This window comes from Coffea arabica, chromosome 2c, assembly GCF_036785885.1.
Source record: "Coffea arabica cultivar ET-39 chromosome 2c, Coffea Arabica ET-39 HiFi, whole genome shotgun sequence".
Taxonomy (NCBI): domain Eukaryota; kingdom Viridiplantae; phylum Streptophyta; class Magnoliopsida; order Gentianales; family Rubiaceae; genus Coffea; species Coffea arabica.
The window spans coordinates 28,510,889-28,518,381 of record NC_092312.1 but is presented as its reverse complement, the minus strand read 5'-3'; the positions used below and the strand labels follow the sequence as shown (position 1 = coordinate 28,518,381).

General features: G+C 33.0%; 1 long non-coding RNA gene across 2 annotated transcripts; it reads left to right on the top strand.

The window, feature by feature from the left end:
* Positions 1 to 3,304: 3,304 nt before the first annotated feature.
* On the top strand, positions 3,305 to 5,964 carry LOC140035288 (uncharacterized). 2 transcript variants are annotated; one of them, XR_011839295.1, is made up of 2 exons: positions 3,305 to 4,424; positions 5,451 to 5,964. It is a non-coding gene; the product is annotated as an uncharacterized lncRNA (long non-coding RNA). The 2 variants fall into 2 exon arrangements; XR_011839296.1 differs by having other exon boundaries at positions 3,305 to 4,439.
* The last annotated feature ends 1,529 nt before the right edge of the window (positions 5,965 to 7,493 follow it).

The following is a 7,493-nucleotide window of genomic DNA, read 5'->3' as shown; positions in this document are numbered from 1 at the left end:
ATTTTGGATTTTCTCTTTGATTGATAATACTTTTTCAAATCCACTTCTTAAAAAATAGAAAATGAACTGGTAGAAATTCTATTTGGTTGATGTTGATGATGTTGCTGTCATCCTAATGTTTCAGATAGACCTATGCATTCGTATTATTGTTCCTATTATTGTGACAGTGAAATTTTTTTTTATTGGATTAGATCATGTGATTTTTTTTCCAAATTGGATTTTCATATTAAAAATCTTGGTGTTTCACACCTTTTACTTTTCTGCATTTTTATTATTCCTGTTGATTCATTGCTTGATGATTTAGGTTCTGTTTGATAAAACTGAATCTGAATTTTGAAATCTGAATACTGAAACAGTTAATTTGCTGAATTTTAAGCACTGAAAAAAATATATGAATGTCTGAATCTTAATGTTGAACCTATTTATACTTTTTGATAAACATCTATAATTGAATGCTTAATAAGCTAAATTGTACAATTTTTCCCTTCTATCTTTTCATCCAAAAAAAAAATATAACCTATGATTTAATTAGTTTAAAATTGTTAGGCATGAAAATGATAATAATTATTTTTAAATCAAATTAATTAAAAGAGTAGAAAAATAGAAAATGATAAAATTATGATAGAGTAAAAATATATGAGGTGTATAGAGAAGTTGTGAAAGTCATTAAATAGAGAGAGAAGAGACATATAAAGCCATTAGACAGAGAATATCAAGTTGTTTAATTAGATAAGGATTTTGAATATAATTAATAAACAATGGTAGATTTAGTAGATAAGATAAGGTGGTTGAAGTAAGTTGAATTAAGCATTTTTTGTCTTAGTTTTTACTATGACCAAAGTACCCATTGTCTAATAATTAGAATTATTTCATTTTAGTTATGGTAGTAATGAAATCAGTGAAATGTTACCAATTGACTCAATAATGTTAGTAATTAGAATAAAAACTGAAATGTTACCGAATGTTTCAATAATGTTATTAATTAGGATAAAAATTAATCTCATAGTAATTAGAATAAAAGCTGAAATGTTACCAATTGTTTCAATAATGTTAGAAATCGAATTCTGATTGCACAATGTTAGCTTGATTGTAGAGTTGTATAAGTTGAATATACAATATTTGCTTCCAATCTAAAAAATGGTGCAAAAAATTGAAAATAGAGCATCTCACACATATTAAAGAACTTCCTCCAAAAGCTAAATAATTCGACTCATATAACTTGAAAAATAATAACGCCTACCATACTAAGAATTGGATTTTATGTGACACAAAAATTATAGAAAACTCAAGTATAAATAAAACAATACTGTTCATTTGCATTTTTTGTCTTAGTTTTTAGCATGACTGACTAATAATTAGAATTAATTCATTTTCAGTTATGGTGTTAATGAAATGAATGAAACAATGCCAAATAGCTCAATAATGTTAGTAGTTAGAATAAAAACCGAAATGTTACCTATTGTTTCAATAATGCTAGTAATTAAAATGAAAATTACTCTCTTATTAATTAGAAGAAAAACTGAAATGTTACCAATTATTTCAATAATGTTAGTAATTGGGTTTTGATTGCACAATGTTACGCCTAATTGTAGAGTTGTATAAGTTGTATATACAATATATGTATACAATCCAAAAATGGTGCAAACAAATTAAAAATAGTGCATCTCACTTCATATTGAAGAACTTCATCAAAAACCTAACTAATTGGTTATGGTGTTAATGAAATAAATGAAATGTTACCATTTGACTCAAATTAATATTAATTAGAATAAAAATTGATATATTACTAATTGTTCCAATAATGTTAGTAATTAAGATGAAAATTACTCTCTTAGTAATTAGAATAAAAGGTGAAATGTTACCAATTGCTTCAATAATGTTAGTAATTGGGTTTTGATTGCACGATGTTATGCCTAATTGTAGAGTTAAAAAATGGTGCAAACAATTTAAAGATAGTGTATTTCACTTCATATTAAAAGAACCTCATTAAAAAGCTAACTAATTTTACTCATATGACATGAAAAATAATAATGTCTACCATACTAAGAATTAGATTTCATGTGAAATGAAAATTGTAGAAAACTCGAGTATGAAGAAAAAACAAATACTATTCATGTGCTTTGTTCTTAAATAATCAATAAATTGTAATTCTACAATTAAATTTTGTTTGTCTTAACCAAAAAGAAACAAGAAAAACAAAAAAAAATAATCTTATCGATATTGTAAGTATTTAATAATTTACTCAAATCTTAGTTTTCTAAGTTGTTAAACTTTGATAATTTTACTAAAAAGTCCATCGCAGATTTTATTTTCAATTGAGAAAAGACACATATGGACCTCGGGTTGATAAATGACAATGATCTAAGAAATCAATTCATGTAGTACTCTAATGGGTCTTTAAATATTTACTTTACTAACACTCACAAGATTAGATTTGCTTCTTCTACACTTGACGTGTGCATATATATTTCCTTTTTTAACAGCATTATTTTGTACTATCTAGAAAAGTGTAATCTTATAATTTATGGTAAAATATGATAGTGTTGACAATTGTTATCAAAGTTCAATTTAAAATTAATAAAAAAATGCTCAAAAAAAGCTTTAGGTCGAAGAGTTTAAATTTGAATAATCTTTATAGCCATAGTGGGTTAAAAAAAACTGAAAAGCATACAAAAATTTGTATTATGAGGTAGATAATCAAAATTTCACAACAAATTTTAGTATGTAGAAGGTGTTATATTTTGCACGTGAAATATAATTACTAGTGACCATAAAAGTACCATGGTGATCGTCTGACCTTTTTAAAATAACTAGTTTTTTAGGCCTCGCGCTAGCGCGAGGTTGCCCTAACTTGTGTTAATTTAATTTAATTTTATGGAGTAGGTTAAACGATGATAATTGGTAATATGATTGCATTCGATAATTAGAAAGTCTTTTTGTATAGAAGGTATAGATGTATCAGTGTATGTATATAGATATATACATTTAATGTAGAATGAAGATCAACTGATTCTTTAAAAACGTTGGATGAAAAAAATGTCAGATGCGTAAACAAAAGAAACCATAGTGTTTCGGTACTGTGTTGTCACATAAGAATATACACTACAACAAAAATGGCTTTTCCTGACATGTCTATAAGGACATTTATTGGTTTTTGTCATTATAGTACCTCTATTATGACACTTATTATCAACTCAATAATATATACTTTAATTTTTTTAATTTTATCTGATATAAGAATAATAATGTGTCTTTAGACTATTTATTATGACACTTGAAAAAATGTTACTGTTCACAAGTTTTTTCGTCATACTCATGTGAGGTGCACGTGTTCCTTTTTCTTCTCTTCCCTAAGTAGGGCAAACACAAGTTCACCTCTTGTTTTCTCCTCCGCCGCTCTTGCTTTCCTTTCTTCCTCTGGCTCTCCAATCTCCAATCCCTCATCGCATCCTTCCTTTTTCTTTCTCATTTAAATTATTACATATTCTTCTCTTTCTTCTCGTTCTTTCCTTTTTTTTAATCAGAAAGGATAGCAATCAAACCAGTCATATTATACAACTCGAATCTCTTTAAAATTTCACATAATTTCTGGAGTGAGAAGGCCCATGGCATGGCGTTTTTTATCGTATTTTTTCCTCCAAAAGAGCAGCTATGGACAAGTGCCCAACCCAAGGGTTTCTTGGTCATCTCCCCCCTTTCGGCCTTCCTGGATCTCAGAGAAGTCTGTAATAGAGTAGAAGAAGGAACTTTAAAAAGACATTTTACTCCTGAACTAAATCAATCTTCGTAGAGTGACGTCATCAGCTCATGTGGCTTCAACGCCCATACCGGCAGCTCGGTGAAGGATTTCGTAAAATTCTCCTCTGTTGCGCTACACAAGGCTTCGGCCACATCGCACAGCCTTGCTACATCTCCAATTATAGATTTTTGGGCTTCCGTCTGCAAGAGAAGTTCATTGACAAGATGCTGGCAAGCGGAGTCCGACGATTGTTCCGGAGGGACTGGGGAAGTCGTTGTGACTCGGTAAGACGACGTAGCAGCGTCATCGGGTTGTCGATATTTTTGCTGCTGACTAATAACAATTGGGGATTTTTATGCTGACTAATAACAATTGGGGATTTTTGCTGCATATCCTTCAAGGTGTTCGACAAATGTACCCACTGTTCGATCTCTTGTTGGTACTTGTGTTTGAGCTTGAGAAGAGCTCTTTTCTTCCTTTGCCGGCGGTTCTGCTCTTCAACGGCCGGATCCGATAGTCCCGGTGCCGAAGTAGAGGAAGGAAGGTCGACACGAGGACGTTTCCTATGTTTGTAGACGAAACCGTCATCGTTGATGAGTTCCCACTCATCGTCAGGTTCCCAGCTCACTGGGGTGGTGGCCATTGGGCTTCTCCCCCTCGTTCTTTCCTTCAATTGCCAAGAAGGGTACGATTTCCTTAGGTTTGTCACTGCTTCGTTTTCCTTATACAATATTATTCGGTCCATATATGAACACGTAATTAGTTGGAACTATAAAAGATTTTAATTTCTTTTGAGAAATGTGGCCACTCGAAGTTTGACTTTTACTTTGATTTTGAACTGTCTTGCTATCTCGTGATCAATTTTCCATACGTTTCGTGTTCTTTAGACCCAATGAGTAACTACTGACTTTCTCCAGAAAGATGTGTACTTATTGCTTGAGATTATAAAAGAAGTAGAATGGTCATCTTCTTTTCTAGAAAAAGCCCGTGCATAGACGCAATGCCACTATGCAGGAGCAGGTGAATCAACATGCTTATTTGAATGGAAAGCAGAGATAAACCAAAATCTCACACCTGAAATATAGGCAATCAAGTGTACCAAATAGTTCTCGAGCACCAATGCTTATTTAAGACAATCAGAGGAAAACGAACTTGGAATCCAACAGAAAATAAAATAAAATAAAATAAACCACTTTATTTCAAACATATATATGTAGTACAAGAACAGGCCATCATAAAGGCAACAAAATGATACAATTGGATTCACAACAATATTGTTTAATGATGCATTGTTTTGTTGTTGCAGATGATTATTTGCTTTTGTCTAAGTTCATACTATCTTGATGCATGTTTGGTTAATGCCATTTCAGAAAAGGTTAACTCAGGGCGTTCCAATGCAATTATTCTGTACTCTGAATTATAGTCTTTTTAGTTTTGTCTTTTGGAAATTGATATGGTGTCCTTATTGGAAGTGTTACCGCACTTTTCTTCTTTCCTTCTGTTCAATTAAATCCCCTGTTTTATTTAAGTGACTGACAAAGTGGTTAGCTGGGATTTCGCTTAACCAATTCCAGAAATAACAACATTTAATAAGTGATTCAGAACATGTAAGATGATGTATAATTTTAAAAGAAGTTGCGAAAATTAAAAAAAAAGTAAGATGCGTTTATTCATATCCTTTGATTATCACAAGATGCGTTTATATCTGCAGGTAAATCATTTGAAGCTCAAGAACAATACAAGGAAGCTCTTGTTGCATTCTCAGTTTCACTCTCCATAGAGCCAGATTATGTACCAAGCATTGTCTCAAGTGCTGGAGTGCTGATAAAATTGGGTAGACAGAATCTTCCTATTGCAAGAAGCTTGTTGATGACTGCTCTCTAACTAGAGCCGACAAACCACCATGCGTGGTTCCTTCTTGGAGTGCTATCCAAGTCTCAAGGCTTGAAACAAGCAGCCGCAGATTACTTCCAAGCTGTACATGAACTAAAGCTTTCTGCTCCTGTTCAAGACTTTGCTTAACAACGCATTGAGCACCAAGGTTCCAGAGATAAAGGAACTTCTATTTGGAACTTTAAATGTTGGTTTTGGTTGTTATATACTGACAGTGTAGATAATTAGTTACATTAGCTGGTGTTGGTTTTGGCTTTTGATTAGCTATGTTAGTACTTGTTGCTGATTTTAGTTCAACAAATGATATTTGAGCATTGATTTTTGCTTTTAAATTACTACATGCATTCTGTTCTTTGGGATAATTTTACAAGTCCTTTGGGTATCTGATTGACGGAATGTATAGCAGGGAGCACAACCAGGTTGCTTCTTTATTTAAAAAAAAAAAAAAAAACTGCTGGCAGTTAATAGTGTCAGCATAGCTCAACGACTTCGACAATATCCTGACACTTTTGATTGTTAAGAAAAGAGATTTTTGTTGGCAGATGGGATGCTATAATAGCATAGTTTTCCTGACACATTGAATAGTACAAGTCTATCCCCACATTGGAAGGGACAACACTCACCCTGGGTGTAAGGATAGATAAAGTGTCAGGTTAGATTATCTATACTAACACCTTTAAATGCCGCTAAAGGCAAATTTTGTTGTAGTGATAGGTCGTTTATAATACGTATGGGTTTAAACTTTACAAAAGATTAAGTCACACTGGAATTACATTGTTGATGTGAGTTTATGAAAAAGGAGATCAATAATTTTAGAAGGAAGAATCTGACAACTTTGATCTTTTTACTGCGAAGAAAGCGGTCATATTGCTGGTTCAGAGCTCAAAAGGAAGCAGTGATTGCTCATAATATCAGTATATCAGAAAACCGTTTGTGTGTTGCTTGACTAAAAGAAAGGTCATAGATGAAATCTAGGAAATTGTTGTATTAAACTAATTGGAATCGTGAGACCAGACGAAGCTGCTGGATGATACAGAGAAAAATGAAAACGTCGGACGGGGAAAGAATCTAGAGGTCTCTCGTACCCTCAGGTAGTTATCAAGAAGCGTGATCGAGTAGGGATTGACCGTATTGGAAATTTTTTTCTAACTCTTTTGTAACGACGGTTGACTGATTAAGGCACAAGAATTTTGTTCATCTTCGAGGATGGTGCTGCGAAGGATGGTTGAAACTTGAGACTCGAGAGCAAGTAAAAAATGTTGAATGATTGCTTTCTTAATTATGATCAAGAGATATCTCAAGTATTCACTACCATTTAATAAAGTAGTTCAACGAACTTTCTCTCCTTCATTTCATATGTTCCAATATTTCTTCACTTGAGACAGTTACCTACGATCCGCAAGAAACGAACCCGTTTCAATCTTGTCCCTCTAGCAGGAACACTGCTGTCTAACCATTCTAATGACCTGCATTTGTACTCCAAAACGATTATCACGTCAAATCAAACATCATCATCTCTCTAGCTTACTTCGCAACAACAACATTAACTCCTGCTGATCCTCAATACTATGAGTCCTGCAAATACTCTCCTCCACTTGAGATAATTTTGTGGTACACGTGCATGCACATACTTGCTATAGAGAGAGATAGAGAGAGAACAATTGTCGCTGCGAATTCGAGAAAGAGTTAAATTTAAAGCATAACATGTCAGGCCGCATTCATCCATCGACAGCTCTAGCAGATATTGTGTTCTGGTACTGTGCCTTGTTCCTGGCTTTAAAGTTGGTGTTAAGCTGCTGTGAATCAACTGAGGAGGAGTTTGAAGTGCAACAGTAGAAGCAGCAAATATTATCTTCATTAC